At 50.1% G+C, this 21,353-nt stretch overlaps 1 pseudogene; it reads right to left on the bottom strand.

The window, feature by feature from the left end:
• The window catches only part of LOC123732762 (lethal(2) giant larvae protein homolog 1-like), an 81,717-nt pseudogene that overhangs the window by 47,518 nt on the left and 12,846 nt on the right, over nt 1-21,353 (bottom strand).

Below are 21,353 nucleotides of genomic sequence, written 5' to 3'. Positions count from 1 at the left end.
GGCCCTTCCCCTAACGACCACGACAACAGGAGGCCCTTCCCCTAACGACCAACAGGAGGCCCTTCCCCCTAACGACCAACAGGAGGCCCTTCCCCCTAACGACCACGACAACAGGAGGCCCTTCCCCCTAACGACCATGACAACAGGAGGCCCTTCCCCTAACAGCCACGACAACAGGAGGCCCTTCCCCTAACGACCAACAGGAGGCCCTTCCCCTAACGGCCAACAGGAGGCCCTTCCCCCTAACGGCCACGACAACAGGAGGCCCTTCCCCCTAACGACCAACAGGAGGCCCTTCCCCTAACGACCAACAGGAGGCCCTTCCCCTAACGACCAACAGGAGGCCCTTCCCCTAACGACCACGACAACAGGAGGCCCTTCCCCCTAACGACCATGACAACAGGAGGCCCTTCCCCCTAACAGCCACGACAACAGGAGGCCCTTCCCCCTAACGACCAACAGGAGGCCCTTCCCCTAACGGCCAACAGGAGGCCCTTCCCCTAACGGCCATGACAACAGGAGGCCCTTCCCCTAACGACCAACAGGAGGCCCTTCCCCTAACGACCAACAGGAGGCCCTTCCCCTAACGACCAACAGGAGGCCCTTCCCCTAACGACCAACAGGAGGCCCTTCCCCTAACGACCAACAGGAGGCCCTTCCCCTAACGACCAACAGGAGGCCCTTCCCCTAACGACCACGACAACAGGAGGCCCTTCCCCCTAACGACCAACAGGAGGCCCTTCCCCTAACGACCAACAGGAGGCCCTTCCCCTAACGACCACGACAACAGGAGGCCCTTCCCCCTAACGACCACGACAACAGGAGGCCCTTCCCCTAACGACCAACAGGAGGCCCTTCCCCTAACGACCAACAGGAGGCCCTTCCCCTAACGACCAACAGGAGGCCCTTCCCCTAACGACCACGACAACAGGAGGCCCTTCCCCTAACGACCACGACAACAGGAGGCCCTTCCCCTAACGACCAACAGGAGGCCCTTCCCCTAACGACCAACAGGAGGCCCTTCCCCTAACGACCAACAGGAGGCCCTTCCCCTAACGACCATGACAACAGGAGGCCCTTCCCCTAACAGCCACGACAACAGGAGGCCCTTCCCCTAACGACCAACAGGAGGCCCTTCCCCTAACGACCACGACAACAGGAGGCCCTTCCCCTAACGGCCACGACAACAGGAGGCCCCTTCCCCTAACGGCCACGACAACAGGAGGCCCTTCCCCTAACGACCAACAGGAGGCCCTTCCCCTAACGACCAACAGGAGGCCCTTCCCCCTAACGACCAACAGGAGGCCCTTCCCCTAACGACCAACAGGAGGCCCTTCCCCTAACGACCACGACAACAGGAGGCCCTTCCCCCTAACGACCACGACAACAGGAGGCCCTTCCCCTAACGACCACGACCAACAGGAGGCCCCTTCCCCTAACGGCCACGACAACAGGAGGCCCTTCCCCCTAACGACCAACAGGAGGCCCTTCCCCTAACGACCACGACAACAGGAGGCCCTTCCCCTAACGACCATGACAACAGGAGGCCCTTCCCCTAACAGCCACGACAACAGGAGGCCCTTCCCCTAACGACCAACAGGAGGCCCTTCCCCTAACGACCAACAGGAGGCCCTTCCCCTAACGGCCAACAGGAGGCCCTTCCCCCTAACGGCCACGACAACAGGAGGCCCTTCCCCTAACGACCAACAGGAGGCCCTTCCCCCTAACGACCACGACAACAGGAGGCCCTTCCCCTAACGACAACAGGAGGCCCTTCCCCCTAACGACCACGACAACAGGAGGCCCTTCCCCCTAACGACCAACAGGAGGCCCTTCCCCCTAACGGCCACGACAACAGGAGGCCCTTCCCCTAACGACCAACAGGAGGCCCTTCCCCTAACGACCAACAGGAGGCCCTTCCCCTAACGACCAACAGGAGGCCCTTCCCCCTAACGGCCACGACAACAGGAGGCCCTTCCCCTAACGACCACGACCAACAGGAGGCCCTTCCCCTAACGACCAACAGGAGGCCCTTCCCCTAACGGCCACGACAACAGGAGGCCCTTCCCCTAACGACCATGACAACAGGAGGCCCTTCCCCTAACGACCATGACAACAGGAGGCCCTTCCCCTAACGGCCACGACAACAGGAGGCCCTTCCCCTAACGACCAACAGGAGGCCCTTCCCCTAACGACCAACAGGAGGCCCTTCCCCTAACGACCAACAGGAGGCCCTTCCCCCTAACGACCAACAGGAGGCCCTTCCCCTAACGACCAACAGGAGGCCCTTCCCCTAACGACCAACAGGAGGCCCTTCCCCTAACGACCAACAGGAGGCCCTTCCCCTAACGACCAACAGGAGGCCCTTCCCCTAACGACCAACAGGAGGCCCTTCCCCCTAACGACCAACAGGGGGCCCTTCCCCCTAACGACCAACAGGAGGCCCTTCCCCCTAACGACCACGACAACAGGAGGCCCTTCCCCCTAACGACCAACAGGAGGCCATTCTAGAACAGACCCACACTACCTCCTCCCATTGGCTGAAGCAGCTGTCACTCACCTCTGCATCACCTGGTCCAGCAGGAGTGATTGGTTGTCCCTCAACGAGAGGCGTGGCAGATCCAGGAAGTGTATGGCCCCTCCCTCGGTGCCGACACACAGCAGGTCACATGACCTCAACAGCAGCAGAACCGTCACACGGCTCGCACTGGAGACGCCACACACACACAACCCACACAGACACACACCACACACACACAACCCACACACACAACACACACACACAACCCACACACACCACACACATTATAACACCCACATTCATGTATGTCTCTGTGTATGTCTGTGTTCCAAGCGTCTCACTGTGTGTGTGTGTGTGTGTGTGTGTGTGTGTGGTGTGTGTGTGGGTTGTGTGTGTGTGGTGTGTGTCTGTGTGGGTTGTGTGTGTGTGTGTGTGTGTGGTGTGTGTGTGTGTTGTGTGTGTGTGGGTTGTGTGTTAGGGTTGTGCGTGTGGTGTGTGTGTGTATGGTGTGTGTGTTAGTGTGTGTGTGTGTGTGTGTGTGTGTGTGTGTGTATGGTGTGTGTGTTAGTGTGTGTGTGTGTGTGTGTGTGTGTGTGTGTGTGTGTGTGTGTGTGTGTGTTAGTGTGGTGTGTGTGTGGGTTGTGCGTGTGTGTGTGTGGGTTGTGCGTGTGTGTGTGTGTGGGTTGTGCGTGTGTGTGTGTGTGCGTGCGTGGGTTGTGCGTGCGTGCTGTGTGTGTGGTGTGTGTGTGGTGTGTGTGTGGTGTGTGTGTGTGTGTGTGTGTGTGTGTGTGTGTGTGTGTGTGTGTGTGTGTGTGTGTGTGTGTGGTGTGTGTGTGTACCTGCAGCTCTCCAGTCCAGGTCGTCCCAGGACACTGTAGTTGCGTTTTTCTTCCAGGTAGACCACGCCCTCCCTCTTAGCCCCTCCCCTGTCCCGGGAAGCTCCGCCCAGCTCCCACAGGTGCAGCGTGTTGTCATCAAGCAGCGACAACAGACGGCCCTATCACAGAGCACAACAACGGGATGACATCACAGACCAGGAAGGAGGGACTGAAGGGTGTTAATAAACCAAGCACCTAAACCAGGAACTAATGGGGATCCATAATAAACCCCAGGAAGAGTAGCTGCTGCCTTGGCAGGAACTAATGGGGATCCATAATAAACCCCAGGAAGAGTAGCTGCTGCCTTGGCAGGAACTAATGGGGATCCATAATAAACCCCAGGAAGAGTAGCTGCTGCCTTGGCAACAGGAACTAATGGGGATCCATAATAAACCCCAGGAAGAGTAGCTGCTGCCTTGGCAGGAACTAATGGGGATCCATAATAAACCCCAGGAAGAGTAGCTGCTGCCTTGGCAGGAACTAATGGGGATCCATAATAAACCCCAGGAAGAGTAGCTGCTGCCTTGGTAGGAACTAATAGGGATCCATAATAAACCCCAGGAAGAGTAGCTGCTGCCTTGGCGGCAGGAACTAATGGGGATCCATAATAAACCCCAGGAAGAGTAGCTGCTGCCTTGGCAGGAACTAATGGGGATCCATAATAAACCCCAGGAAGAGTAGCTGCTGCCTTGGCAGGAACTAACGGGGATCCATAATAAACCCCAGGAAGAGTAGCTGCTGCCTTGGCAGGAACTAATGGGGATCCATAATAAACCCCAGGAAGAGTAGCTGCTGCCTTGGTAGGAACTAATAGGGATCCATAATAAACCCCAGGAAGAGTAGCTGCTGCCTTGGCGGCAGGAACTAATGGGGATCCATAATAAACCCCAGGAAGAGTAGCTGCTGCCTTGGCAGGAACTAATGGGGATCCATAATAAACCCCAGGAAGAGTAGCTGCTGCCTTGGCAGGAACTAACGGGGATCCATAATAAACCCCAGGAAGAGTAGCTGCTGCCTTGGCAGGAACTAATGGGGATCCATAATAAACCCCAGGAAGAGTAGCTGCTGCCTTGGCAGGAACTAATGGGGATCCATAATAAACCCCAGGAAGAGTAGCTGCTGCCTTGGCAGGAACTAATGGGGATCCATAATAAACCCCAGGAAGAGTAGCCGCTGTCTTGGCAGGAACTAACGGGGATATATAATAAACCCCAGGAAGAGTAGCAGCTGCCTTGACAGGAACTAATGGGGATCCATAATAAACCCCAGGAAGAGTAGCTGCTGCCTTGGCAGGAACTAATGGGGATCCATAATAAACCCCAGGAACTAATGGGGATCCATAATAAACCCCAGGAAGAGTAGCTGCTGCCTTGGCAGGAACTAACGGGGATCCATAATAAACCCCAGGAAGAGTAGCTGCTGCCTTGGCAGGAACTAATGGGGATCCATAATAAACCCCAGGAAGAGTAGCTGCTGCCTTGGCAACAGGAACTAATGGGGATCCATAATAAACCCCAGGAAGAGTAGCTGCTGCCTTGGCAGGAACTATTGGGGATCCATAATAAACCCCAGGAAGAGTAGCTGCTGCCTTGGCAACAGGAACTAATGGGGATCCATAATAAACCCCAGGAAGAGTAGCTGCTGCCTTGGCAACAGGAACTAATGGGGATCCATAATAAACCCCAGGAAGAGTAGCTGCTGCCTTGGCAGGAACTAACGGGGATCCATAATAAACCCCAGGAAGAGTAGCTGCTGCCTTGGCAGGAACTAACGGGGATCCATAATAAACCCCAGGAAGAGTAGCTGCTGCCTTGGCAGGAACTAACGGGGATCCATAATAAACCCAAGGAAGAGTAGCTGCTGCCTTGGCAGGAACTAACGGGGATCCATAATAAACCCCAGGAAGAGTAGCTGCTGCCTTGGCAGGAACTAATGGGGATCCATAATAAACCCCAGGAAGAGTAGCTGCTGCCTTGGCAGGAACTAATGGGGATCCATAATAAACCCCAGGAAGAGTAGCCGCTGTCTTGGCAGGAACTAACGGGGATATATAATAAACCCCAGGAAGAGTAGCAGCTGCCTTGACAGGAACTAATGGGGATCCATAATAAACCCCAGGAAGAGTAGCTGCTGCCTTGGCAGGAACTAATGGGGATCCATAATAAACCCCAGGAAGAGTAGCTGCTGCCTTGGCAGGAACTAACGGGGGATCCATAATAAACCCCAGGAAGAGTAGCTGCTGCCTTGGCAGGAACTAATGGGGATCCATAATAAACCCCAGGAAGAGTAGCTGCTGCCTTGGCAACAGGAACTAATGGGGATCCATAATAAACCCCAGGAAGAGTAGCTGCTGCCTTGGCAGGAACTATTGGGGATCCATAATAAACCCCAGGAAGAGTAGCTGCTGCCTTGGCAGGAACTAATGGGGATCCATAATAAACCCCAGGAAGAGTAGCTGCTGCCTTGGCAGGAACTAACGGGGATCCATAATAAACCCCAGGAAGAGTAGCTGCTGCCTTGGCAGGAACTAACGGGGATCCATAATAAACCCCAGGAAGAGTAGCTGCTGCCTTGGCAGGAACTAACGGGGATCCATAATAAACCTCAGGAAGAGTAGCTGCTGCCTTGGCAGGAACTAACGGGGATCCATAATAAACCTCAGGAAGAGTAGCTGCTGACTTGGCAGGAACTAATGGGGATCCATAATAAACCCCAGGAAGAGTAGCTGCTGCCTTGGCAGGAACTAATGGGGATCCATAATAAACCCCAGGAAGAGTAGCTGCTGCCTTGGCAGGAACTAACGGGGATCCATAATAAACCCCAGGAAGAGTAGCTGCTGCCTTTGCAGGAACTAATGGGGATCCATAATAAACCCCAGGAAGAGTAGCTGCTGCCTTGGCAGGAACTAATGGGGATCCATAATAAACCCCAGGAAGAGTAGCCGCTGTCTTGGCAGGAACTAACGGGGATATATAATAAACCCCAGGAAGAGTAGCAGCTGCCTTGACAGGAACTAATGGCGATCCATAATAAACCCCAGGAAGAGTAGCTGCTGCCTTGGCAGGAACTAAAGGGGATCCATAATAAACCCCCAGGAAGAGTAGCTGCTGCCTTGGCAGGAACTAACGGGGGATCCATAATAAACCCCAGGAAGAGTAGCTGCTGCCTTGGCAGGAACTAACGGGGATCCATAATAAACCCCAGGAAGAGTAGCTGCTGCCTTGGCAGGAACTAACGGGGATCCATAATAAACCCCAGGAAGAGTAGCTGCTGCCTTGGGCAGGAACTAATGGGGATCCATAATAAACCCCAGGAAGAGTAGCTGCTGCCTTGGCAGGAACTAATGGGGATTCATAATAAACCCCAGGAAGAGTAGCTGCTGCCTTGGCAGGAACTAATGGGGATCCATAATAAACCCCAGGAAGAGTAGCTGCTGCCTTGGCAACAGGAACTAATGGGGATCCATAATAAACCCCAGGAAGAGTAGCTGCTGCCTTGGCAGGAACTAATGGGGATCCATAATAAACCCCAGGAAGAGTAGCTGCTGCCTTGGGCAGGAACTAATGGGGATCCATAATAAACCCCAGGAAGAGTAGCTGCTGCCTTGGCAACAGGAACTAACGGGGATCCATAATAAACCCCAGGAAGAGTAGCTGCTGCCTTGGCAACAGGAACTAACGGGGATCCATAATAAACCCCAGGAAGAGTAGCTGCTGCCTTGGCAACAGGAACTAACGGGGATCCATAATAAACCCCAGGAAGAGTAGCTGCTGCCTTGGCAGGAACTAATGGGGATCCATAATAAACCCCAGGAAGAGTAGCTGCTGCCTTGGCAGGAACTAATGGGGATCCATAATAAACCCCAGGAAGAGTAGCTGCTGCCTTGGCAAAAGGAACTAATGGGGATCCATAATAAACCCCAGGAAGAGTAGCTGCTGCCTTGGCAGGAACTATTGGGGATCCATAATAAACCCCAGGAAGAGTAGCTGCTGCCTTGGCAGGAACTAATGGGGATCCATAATAAACCCCAGGAAGAGTAGCTGCTGCCTTGGCAGGAACTAACGGGGATCCATAATAAACCCCAGGAAGAGTAGCTGCTGCCTTGGCAGGAACTAACGGGGATCCATAATAAACCCCAGGAAGAGTAGCTGCTGCCTTGGCAGGAACTAACGGGGATCCATAATAAACCTCAGGAAGAGTAGCTGCTGCCTTGGCAGGAACTAACGGGGATCCATAATAAACCTCAGGAAGAGTAGCTGCTGACTTGGCAGGAACTAATGGGGATCCATAATAAACCCCAGGAAGAGTAGCTGCTGCCTTGGCAGGAACTAATGGGGATCCATAATAAACCCCAGGAAGAGTAGCTGCTGCCTTGGCAGGAACTAATGGGGATCCATAATAAACCCCAGGAAGAGTAGCTGCTGCCTTGGCAGGAACTAACGGGGGATCCATAATAAACCCCAGGAAGAGTAGCTGCTGCCTTGGCAGGAACTAAAGGGGATCCATAATAAACCCCAGGAAGAGTAGCTGCTGCCTTGGCAACAGGAACTAATGGGGATCCATAATAAACCCCAGGAAGAGTAGCTGCTGCCTTGGCAGGAACTAATGGGGATCCATAATAAACCCCAGGAAGAGTAGCTGCTGCCTTGGCAGGAACTAATGGGGATCCATAATAAACCCCAGGAAGAGTAGCTGCTGCCTTGGCAGGAACTAATGGGGATCCATAATAAACCCCAGGAAGAGTAGCTGCTGCCTTGGCAGGAACTAACGGGGATCCATAATAAACCCCAGGAAGAGTAGCTGCTGCCTTGGCAGGAACTAATGGGGATCCATAATAAACCCCCGGAAGAGTAGCTGCTGCCTTGGCAGGAACTAATGGGGATCCATAATAAACCCCAGGAACTAATGGGGATCCATAATAAACCCCAGGAAGAGTAGCTGCTGCCTTGGCAGGAACTAACGGGGATCCATAATAAACCCCAGGAAGAGTAGCTGCTGCCTTGGCAGGAACTAATGGGGATCCATAATAAACCCCAGGAAGAGTAGCTGCTGCCTTGGCAACAGGAACTAATGGGGATCCATAATAAACCCCAGGAAGAGTAGCTGCTGCCTTGGCAGGAACTATTGGGGATCCATAATAAACCCCAGGAAGAGTAGCTGCTGCCTTGGCAGGAACTAATGGGGATCCATAATAAACCCCAGGAAGAGTAGCTGCTGCCTTGGCAGGAACTAACGGGGATCCATAATAAACCCCAGGAAGAGTAGCTGCTGCCTTGGCAGGAACTAACGGGGATCCATAATAAACCCCAGGAAGAGTAGCTGCTGCCTTGGCAGGAACTAACGGGGATCCATAATAAACCTCAGGAAGAGTATCTGCTGCCTTGGCAGGAACTAACGGGGATCCATAATAAACCTCAGGAAGAGTAGCTGCTGACTTGGCAGGAACTAATGGGGATCCATAATAAACCCCAGGAAGAGTAGCTGCTGCCTTGGCAGGAACTAATGGGGATCCATAATAAACCCCAGGAAGAGTAGCTGCTGCCTTGGCAGGAACTAATGGGGATCCATAATAAACCCCAGGAAGAGTAGCTGCTGCCTTGGCAGGAACTAACGGGGATCCATAATAAACCCCAGGAAGAGTAGCTGCTGCCTTGGCAGGAACTAACGGGGATCCATAATAAACCCCAGGAAGAGTAGCTGCTGCCTTGGCAGGAACTAAAGGGGATCCATAATAAACCCCAGGAAGAGTAGCTGCTGCCTTGGCAACAGGAACTAATGGGGATCCATAATAAACCCCAGGAAGAGTAGCTGCTGCCTTGGCAGGAACTAATGGGGATCCATAATAAACCCCAGGAAGAGTAGCTGCTGCCTTGGCAGGAACTAATGGGGATCCATAATAAACCCCAGGAAGAGTAGCTGCTGCCTTGGCAGGAACTAATGGGGATCCATAATAAACCCCAGGAAGAGTAGCTGCTGCCTTGGCAGGAACTAACGGGGATCCATAATAAACCCCAGGAAGAGTAGCTGCTGCCTTGGCAGGAACTAATGGGGATCCATAATAAACCCCCGGAAGAGTAGCTGCTGCCTTGGCAGGAACTAATGGGGATCCATAATAAACCCCAGGAAGAATAGCTGCTGCCTTGGCAGGAACTAATGGGGATCCATAATAAACCCCAGGAAGAGTAGCTGCTGCCTTGGCAGGAACTAACGGGGATCCATAATAAACCCCAGGAAGAGTAGCTGCTGCCTTGGCAGGAACTAACGGGGATCCATAATAAACCCCAGGAAGAGTAGCTGCTGCCTTTGCAGGAACTAATGGGGATCCATAATAAACCCCAGGAAGAGTAGCTGCTGCCTTGGCAGGAACTAATGGGGATCCATAATAAACCCCAGGAAGAGTAGCCGCTGTCTTGGCAGGAACTAACGGGGATATATAATAAACCCCAGGAAGAGTAGCAGCTGCCTTGACAGGAACTAATGGCGATCCATAATAAACCCCAGGAAGAGTAGCTGCTGCCTTGGCAGGAACTAAAGGGGATCCATAATAAACCCCAGGAAGAGTAGCTGCTGCCTTGGCAGGAACTAACGGGGATCCATAATAAACCCCAGGAAGAGTAGCTGCTGCCTTGGCAGGAACTAACGGGGATCCATAATAAACCCCAGGAAGAGTAGCTGCTGCCTTGGCAGGAACTAACGGGGATCCATAATAAACCCCAGGAAGAGTAGCTGCTGCCTTGGGCAGGAACTAATGGGGATCCATAATAAACCCCAGGAAGAGTAGCTGCTGCCTTGGCAGGAACTAATGGGGATTCATAATAAACCCCAGGAAGAGTAGCTGCTGCCTTGGCAGGAACTAATGGGGATCCATAATAAACCCCAGGAAGAGTAGCTGCTGCCTTGGCAACAGGAACTAATGGGGATCCATAATAAACCCCAGGAAGAGTAGCTGCTGCCTTGGCAGGAACTAATGGGGATCCATAATAAACCCCAGGAAGAGTAGCTGCTGCCTTGGGCAGGAACTAATGGGGATCCATAATAAACCCCAGGAAGAGTAGCTGCTGCCTTGGCAACAGGAACTAACGGGGATCCATAATAAACCCCAGGAAGAGTAGCTGCTGCCTTGGCAACAGGAACTAACGGGGATCCATAATAAACCCCAGGAAGAGTAGCTGCTGCCTTGGCAACAGGAACTAATGGGGATCCATAATAAACCCCAGGAAGAGTAGCTGCTGCCTTGGCAACAGGAACTAACGGGGATCCATAATAAACCCCAGGAAGAGTAGCTGCTGCCTTGGCAACAGGAACTAATGGGGATCCATAATAAACCCCAGGAAGAGTAGCTGCTGCCTTGGCAGGAACTAATGGGGATCCATAATAAACCCCAGGAAGAGTAGCTGCTGCCTTGGCAACAGGAACTAATGGGGATCCATAATAAACCCCAGGAAGAGTAGCTGCTGCCTTGGCAACAGGAACTAATGGGGATCCATAATAAACCCCAGGAAGAGTAGCTGCTGCCTTGGCAACAGGAACTAACGGGGATCCATAACAAACCCCAGGAAGAGTAGCTGCTGCCTTGGCAACAGGAACTAACGGGGATCCATAATAAACCCCAGGAAGAGTAGCTGCTGCCTTGGCAGTAGCCTTTTGGAGGCATTAAGCATTAAGCATTAAGATTTGTTTGGGCCCCTCCCACCTCGAGGACAAAACATTTTACTGGTCCCCGTCCTGGTTGGGCCCCTCCCACCTCGAGGACAAAACATTTTACTGGCCCCCGTCCTGATTGGGCCCCTCCCACCTCGAGGACAAAACATTTTACTGGCCCCCGTCCTGGTTGGGCCCCTCCCACCTCGAGGACAAAACATTTTACTGGTCCCCGTCCTGGTTGGGCCCCTCCCACCTCGAGGACAAAACATTTTACTGGTCCCCGTCCTGGTTGGGCCCCTCCCACCTCGAGGACAAAACATTTTACTGGTCCCCGTCCTGGTTGGGCCCCTCCCACCTCGAGGACAAAACATTTTACTGGCCCCCGTCCTGGTTGGGCCCCTCCCACCTCGAGGACAAAACATTTTACTGGTCCCCGTCCTGGTTGGGCCCCTCCCACCTCGAGGACAAAACATTTTACTGGTCCCTGTCCTGGAGGCGGAGAGAACGTTTTGTTTCGAAGTAAAATTGATCCGCGGGCCTAGTAAAAATGGTTATCCTTCTGGAAGGTTCTCCAACGTCCACAGAGGAACTCGGGGCAGCGTGCCGACCGCTAGAGGCCCATTCCTGACCTAAATACTGGCTGAAATACTGGAGAAAACCCTGATCTCTCAAATGGGAACAAAACTGTCACCAAGGACCTCCTCGTCTTAGCATATCTGTACAGGAAGTGACCTAACAGTCTTACCCGTCCTTGGATGAAGTGACCTAACAGTCTTACCCGTCCTACAGGAAGTGAGCTAACAGTCTTACCCGTCCTTGGAGGAAGTGACCTAACAGTCTTACCCGTCCTTGGAGGAAGTGACCTAACAGTCTTACCCATCCTTGGAGGAAGTGACCTAACAGTCTTACCCATCCTTGGAGGAAGTGACCTAACAGTCTTACCCATCCTTGGAGGAAGTGACCTAACAGTCTTACCAGTCCAACAGGAAGTGACCTAACAGTCTTACCCGTCCTACAGGAAGTGACCTAACAGTCTTACCCGTCCTACAGGAAGTGACCTAACAGTCTTACCCGTCCTACAGGAAGTGACCTAACAGTCTTACCCGTCCTACAGGAAGTGACCTAACAGTCTTACCCGTCCTTGGAGGAAGTGACCTAACAGTCTTACCCGTCCTTGGAGGAAGTGACCTAACAGTCTTACCCGTCCTACAGGAAGTGAGCTAACAGTCTTACCCGTCCTTGGAGGAAGTGACCTAACAGTCTTACCTGTCCTTGGAGGAAGTGACCTAACAGTCTTACCCGTCCTTGGAGGAAGTGACCTAACAGTCTTACCCGTCCTTGGAGGAAGTGACCTAACAGTCTTACCCGTCCTTGGAGGAAGTGACCTAACAGTCTTACCCGTCCTTGGAGGAAGTGACCTAACAGTCTTACCCGTCCTTGGAGGAAGTGACCTAACAGTCTTACCCGTCCTTGGAGGAAGTGACCTAACAGTCTTACCCGTCCTTGGAGGAAGTGACCTAACAGTCTTACCCGTCCTTGGAGGAAGTGACCTAACAGTCTTACCCGTCCGACAGGAAGTGACCTAACAGTCTTACCTGTCCTTGGAGGAAGTGACCTAACAGTCTTACCCATCCTTGGAGGAAGTGACCTAACAGTCTTACCCGTCCTTGGAGGAAGTGACCTAACAGTCTTACCTGTCCTTGGAGGAAGTGACCTAACAGTCTTACCCGTCCTTGGAGGAAGTGACCTAACAGTCTTACCCGTCCTTGGAGGAAGTGACCTAACAGTCTTACCCGTCCTTGGAGGAAGTGACCTAACAGTCTTACCCGTCCTACAGGAAGTGACCTAACAGTCTTACCTGTCCTTGGAGGAAGTGCATCTGCGAAACGGCTGCAGTGTCTCTGTGTAGTCCTGTAAACTCCACCCCTGGAGATCCATATCTAACACAGCGTAGTCAAGGAATACAGCACACAGCTATATATACACACAGCATAGTCAAGGAATACAGCACACAGCTATATATACACACAGCGTAGTCAAGGAATACAGCACACAGCTATATATACACACAGCACACAGCTATATATACACACAGCTATATATACACACAGCACACAGCTATATATACACACAGCGTAGTCAAGGAATACAGCACAGAGCTATATATACACACAGCATAGTCAAGGAATACAGCACACAGCTATATATACCAGATCTACCTGTTGGATTAACTACTATTCACCACCACCACCACCACCACCACCACCACGTCTATATACCAGATCTACCTGTTGGATTAACTACTATTCACCACCACCACCACCACCACCACCACGTCTATATACCAGATCTACCTGTTGGATTAACTACTATTCACCACCACCACCACCACCACGTCTATATACCAGATCTACCTGTTGGATTAACTACTATTCACCACCACCACCACCACCACCACCACGTCTATATACCAGATCTACCTGTTGGATTAACTACTATTCACCACCACCACCACCACCACCACGTCTATATACCAGATCTACCTGTTGGATTAACTACTATTCACCACCACCACCACCACCACCACGTCTATATACCAGATCTACCTGTTGGATTAACTACTATTCACCACCACCACCACCACCACCACCACGTCTATATACCAGATCTACCTGTTGGATTAACTACTATTCACCACCACCACCACCACCACCACCACGTCTATATACCAGATCTACCTGTTGGATTAACTACTATTCACCACCACCACCACCACCACGTCTATATACCAGATCTACCTGTTGGATTAACTACTATTCACCACCACCACCACCACCACCACGTCTATATACCAGATCTACCTGTTGGATTAACTACTATTCACCACCACCACCACCACCACCACGTCTATATACCAGATCTACCTGTTGGATTAACTACTATTCACCACCACCACCACCACCACGTCTATATACCAGATCTACCTGTTGGATTAACTACTATTCACCACCACCACCACCACCACCACGTCTATATACCAGATCTACCTGTTGGATTAACTACTATTCACCACCACCACCACCACCACCACGTCTATATACCAGATCTACCTGTTGGATTAACTACTATTCACCACCACCACCACCACCACCACCACCACGTCTATATACCAGATCTACCTGTTGGATTAACTACTATTCACCACCACCACCACCACCACCACGTCTATATACCAGATCTACCTGTTGGATTAACTACTATTCACCACCACCACCACCACCACCGTCTATATACCAGATCTACCTGTTGGATTAACTACTATTCACCACCACCACCACCACCACCGTCTATATACCAGATCTACCTGTTGGATTAACTACTATTCACCACCACCACCACCACCACCACGTCTATATACCAGATCTACCTGTTGGATTAACTACTATTCACCACCACCACCACCACCACCACGTCTATATACCAGATCTACCTGTTGGATTAACTACTATTCACCACCACCACCACCACCACCACCACCACCACGTCTATATACCAGATCTACCTGCTGGATTAACTACTATTCACCACCACCACCACCACCACCACCACGTCTATATACCAGATCTACCTGTTGGATTAACTACTATTCACCACCACCACCACCACCACCACGTCTATATACCAGATCTACCTGTTGGATTAACTACTATTCACCACCACCACCACCACCACCACGTCTATATACCAGATCTACCTGTTGGATTAACTACTATTCACCACCACCACCACCACCACCACGTCTATATACCAGATCTACCTGTTGGATTAACTACTATTCACCACCACCACCACCACCACCACCACGTCTATATACCAGATCTACCTGTTGGATTAACTACTATTCACCACCACCACCACCACCACGTCTATATACCAGATCTACCTGTTGGATTAACTACTATTCACCACCACCACCACCACCACCACGTCTATATACCAGATCTACCTGTTGGATTAACTACTATTCACCACCACCACCACCACGTCTATATACCAGATCTACCTGCTGGATTAACTACTATTCACCACCACCACCACCACCACCAACGTCTATATACCAGATCTACCTGTTGGATTAACTACTATTCACCACCACCACCACCACCACCACCACCACCACGTCTATATACCAGATCTACCTGTTGGATTAACTACTATTCACCACCACCACCACCACCACCACCACCACGTCTATATACCAGATCTACCTGTTGGATTAACTACTATTCACCACCACCACCACCACCACGTCTATATACCAGATCTACCTGTTGGATTAACTACTATTCACCACCACCACCACCACCACGTCTATATACCAGATCTACCTGTTGGATTAACTACTATTCACCACCACCACCACGTCTATATACCAGATCTACCTGTTGGATTAACTACTATTCACCACCACCACCACGTCTATATACCAGATCTACCTGTTGGATTAACTACTATTCACCACCACCACCACCACCACCACGTCTATATACCAGATCTACCTGTTGGATTAACTACTATTCACCACCACCACCACCACCACCACCACGTCTATATACCAGATCTACCTGTTGGATTAACTACTATTCACCACCACCACCACCACCACCACCACGTCTATATACCAGATCTACCTGTTGGATTAACTACTATTCACCACCACCACCACCACCACCACCACGTCTATATACCAGATCTACCTGTTGGATTAACTACTATTCACCACCACCACCACCACCACGTCTATATACCAGATCTACCTGTTGGATTAACTACTATTCACCACCACCACGTCTATATACCAGATCTACCTGTTGGATTAACTACTATTCACCACCATCACCACCACCACGTCTATATACCAGATCTACCTGTTGGATTAACTACTATTCACCACCACCACCACCACCACCACGTCTATATACCAGATCTACCTGTTGGATTAACTACTATTCACCACCACCACCACCACCACCACGTCTATATACCAGATCTACCTGTTGGATTAACTACTATTCACCACCACCACCACCACCACCACGTCTATATACCAGATCTACCTGTTGGATTAACTACTATTCACCACCACCACCACCACCACCACCACGTCTATATACCAGATCTACCTGTTGGATTAACTACTATTCACCACCACCACCACCACCACCACGTCTATATACCAGATCTACCTGTTGGATTAACTACTATTCACCACCACCACCACCACCACCACGTCTATATACCAGATCTACCTGTTGGATTAACTACTATTCACCACCACCACCACCACCACCACGTCTATATACCAGATCTACCTGTTGGATTAACTACTATTCACCACCACCACCACCACCACCACGTCTATATACCAGATCTACCTGTTGGATTAACTACTATTCACCACCACCACCACCACCACCACCACGTCTATATACCAGATCTACCTGCTGGATTAACTACTATTCACCACCACCACCACCACCACCACGTCTATATACCAGATCTACCTGTTGGATTAACTACTATTCACCACCACCACCACCACCACCACCGTCTATATACCAGATCTACCTGTTGGATTAACTACTATTCACCACCACCACCACCACCACCACCCGTCTATATACCAGATCTACCTGTTGGATTAACTACTATTCACCACCACCACCACCACCACCAGTCTATATACCAGATCTACCTGTTGGATTAACTACTATTCACCACCACCACCACCACCACCACCGTCTATATACCAGATCTACCTGTTGGATTAACTACTATTCACCACCACCACCACCACGTCTATATACCAGATCTACCTGTTGGATTAACTACTATTCACCACCACCACCACCACCACCACGTCTATATACCAGATCTACCTGTTGGATTAACTACTATTCACCACCACCACCACCACCACCACGTCTATATACCAGATCTACCTGTTGGATTAACTACTATTCACCACCACCACCACCACCACCACGTCTATATACCAGATCTACCTGTTGGATTAACTACTATTCACCACCACCACCACCACCACGTCTATATACCAGATCTACCTGTTGGATTAACTACTATTCACCACCACCACCACCACCACCACGTCTATATACCAGATCTACCTGTTGGATTAACTACTATTCACCACCACCACCACCACCACCACACGTCTATATACCAGATCTACCTGTTGGATTAACTACTATTCACCACCACCACCACCACCACCACGTCTATATACCAGATCTACCTGTTGGATTAACTACTATTCACCACCACCACCACCACCACCACGTCTATATACCAGATCTACCTGTTGGATTAACTACTATTCACCACCACCACCACCACCACCACCACGTCTATATACCAGATCTACCTGTTGGATTAACTACTATTCACCACCACCACCACCACCACCACGTCTATATACCAGATCTACCTGTTGGATTAACTACTATTCACCACCACCACCACCACCACCACGTCTATATACCAGATCTACCTGTTGGATTAACTACTATTCACCACCACCACCACCACCACGTCTATATACCAGATCTACCTGCTGGATTAACTACTATTCACCACCACCACCACCACCACGTCTATATACCAGATCTACCTGTTGGATTAACTACTATTCACCACCACCACCACCACCACCACCACGTCTATATACCAGATCTACCTGTTGGATTAACTACTATTCACCACCACCACCACCACCACCACGTCTATATACCAGATCTACCTGTTGGATTAACTACTATTCACCACCACCACCACCACCACGTCTATATACCAGATCTACCTGTTGGATTAACTACTATTCACCACCACCACCACCACCACCACCACCGTCTATATACCAGATCTACCTGTTGGATTAACTACTATTCACCACCACCACCACCACCACCACGTCTATATACCAGATCTACCTGTTGGATTAACTACTATTCACCACCACCACCACCACCACCACGTCTATATACCAGATCTACCTGTTGGATTAACTACTATTCACCACCACCACCACCACCACCACCACCACGTCTATATACCAGATCTACCTGTTGGATTAACTACTATTCACCACCACCACCACCACCACCACGTCTATATACCAGATCTACCTGTTGGATTAACTACTATTCACCACCACCACCACCACCACGTCTATATACCAGATCTACCTGTTGGATTAACTACTATTCACCACCACCACCACCACCACCACCACGTCTATATACCAGATCTACCTGTTGGATTAACTACTATTCACCACCACCACCACCACCACCACCACGTCTATATACCAGATCTACCTGTTGGATTAACTACTATTCACCACCACCACCACCACCACGTCTATATACCAGATCTACCTGTTGGATTAACTACTATTCACCACCACCACCACCACCACCACCACGTCTATATACCAGATCTACCTGTTGGATTAACTACTATTCACCACCACCACCACCACCACGTCTATATACCAGATCTACCTGTTGGATTAACTACTATTCACCACCACCACCACCACCACGTCTATATACCAGATCTATACAAACATAAAAGTTGTACATCCTCATTGTGTTTGTGCCTACAGTGTAGTTACCCATAATTACTGAAACTCTCTCTCTGACAGACAGGGAGCGGGTCTGTGTGTTCGTCCAGTGAGGCGTAAGGTGAAGTGTTAGCGAGGATAAAGAGATTTCACGGTCTGAATCACTGTCCTCAACTCTCACACTATAACACACAGCTAGATACAGCATAACTATAACCACACAGCTAGATACAGCATAACTATAACCACACAGCTAGATACAGCATAACTATAACCACACAGCTAGATACAGCATAACACACAGCTAGATACAGCATAACACACAGCTAGATACAGCATAACTATAACACACAGCTAGATACAGCATAACTATAACCACACAGCTAGATACAGCATAACTATAACACACAGCTAGATACAGCATAACACACAGCTAGATACAGCATAACTATAACCACACAGCTAGATACAGCATAACTATAACCACACAGCTAGATACAGCATAACTATAACCACACAGCTAGATACAGCATAACTATAACCACACAGCTAGATACAGCATAACACACAGCTAGATACAGCATAACTATAAACACACAGCTAGATACAGCATAACTATAACCACACAGCAAGAGACAGCATAACTATAACCACACAGCTAGATACAGCATAACTATAACCACACAGCTAGATACAGCATAACACACAGCTAGATACAGCATAACACACAGCTAGATACAGCATAACTATAACCACACAGCTAGATACAGCATAACTATAACCACACAGCTAGATACAGCATAACACACAGCTAGATACAGCATAACTATAACCACACAGCTAGATACAGCATAACTATAACCACACAGCTAGATACAGCATAACTATAACCACACAGCTAGATACAGCATAACTATAACCACACAGCTAGATACAGCATAACACACAGCTAGATACAGCATAACTATAACACACAGCTAGATACAGCATAACACACAGCTAGATACAGCATAACTATAACCACACAGCTAGATACAGCATAACTATAACACACAGCTAGATACAGCATAACTATAACACACAGCTAGATACAGCATAACACACAGCTAGATACAGCATAACTATAACCACACAGCTAGATACAGCATAACTATAAACACACAGCTAGATACAGCATAACACACAGCTAGATACAGCATAACTATAACCACACAGCTAGATACAGCATAACTATAACCACACAGCTAGATACAGCATAACTATAACCATACAGCTAGATACAGCATAACTATACCACACAGCTAGATACAGCATAACTATAACCACACAGCTAGATACAGCATAACTATAACCACACAGCTAGATACAGCATAACACACAGCTAGATACAGCATAACTACCCACCTCACCCAACGTGGTACGGATCTGCTATTTTATAGACCTTATAACTGGAATCTCCATCAGAAGCTAGCTAGCTAATTAGCTACTAGCTATTTAGTCATTGTTAGCCACTGCTAGCAGTCTTTACCTTTAGCTCAGACACCAGCCGTTTTAACCCGGATAGCCCGGATAATACCTGCCAGTCGACACAGAGCGATATCAGACCTGAGCATATCGGACTGCTTTTTATTCCTTCTTCTCCACTACATCCCCGGATTCCTGCCGCAAGCTCTGGACCATTACACCGGATCATCGCAGCTAGCTAGCTGCTACCGAGCGGCTATCGTGGCTAACAGCCTTAGTCCAGAAGCAAGCACCAGTTAGCCTCGAGCTAGGCCCATTCCCCCGGCTAGCGAAAACGAAGTACACCAACTTACAATGCCTCTCTTGCCAATTTGGCCTGGACCCCTTTGTCGACACGGAGCCCCGCCGATCCATCACGACTGGTCTGCTGACGTATTCGGGCCGATGTGCTCTCAACCAACCTCTGCGTCGTTGATATCGGGTGAGGACCCAGCTACCAGCCCCGGCCCGCTAACTTTCTGAGCGCCGTGTCTCCCGCTCGCCTAGCGTAGTGATGACTGCCGAGCCGGGCTCCATGCTTCGTCCATCGCTGTTTATTGGACCCTATGATCACTCGGCTACACAGCTGATTCCTACTGGACTGTTCACTAACGCGGTTCTTCATTCAGCCTCGAACTCAGGCCCTGTTGTGTAGCTAACCTGACCCCTCTCTGCCCCGTTCATCGCTATTTACCTGTTGTTGTTGTTGTCTAAGTTGTTGACACGCTGTTGTCTTAGCCCTCCCAATCAACACCTGTGATTGGGTCCGCAGTAGGCCTTGTATACTGTTGTTTAGGGTAGCTGTCATTGTTTTGTTTTACTGCGGAGCCCCTAGTCCCGCTCTACATGCCTCGGTTAGCTCCCTATCCTAAAGATTGGAAAGCTGCCGCGGTCATCCCCCTCTTCAAAGGGGGAGACACTCTAGACCCAAACTGTTACAGACCTATATCCATCCTACCCTGCCTTTCTAAAGTCTTCGAAAGCCAAGTGAGCAAACAGATCACTGATCATTTCGAATCCCACCGTACCTTCTCCGCTGTGCAATCCTGTTTCAGAGCTGGTCATGGGTGCACCTCAGCCACGCTCAAGGTCCTAAACGATATCGTAACCGCCATCGATAAGAAACAATACTGTGCAGCCGTATTCATCGACCTGGACAAGG

Source organism: Salmo salar, unplaced genomic scaffold, assembly GCF_905237065.1.
Source record: "Salmo salar unplaced genomic scaffold, Ssal_v3.1, whole genome shotgun sequence".
NCBI lineage: Eukaryota > Metazoa > Chordata > Actinopteri > Salmoniformes > Salmonidae > Salmo > Salmo salar.
Note: the sequence above shows the minus strand (reverse complement) of the source record. Positions and strands in the feature narration are given on the sequence as shown.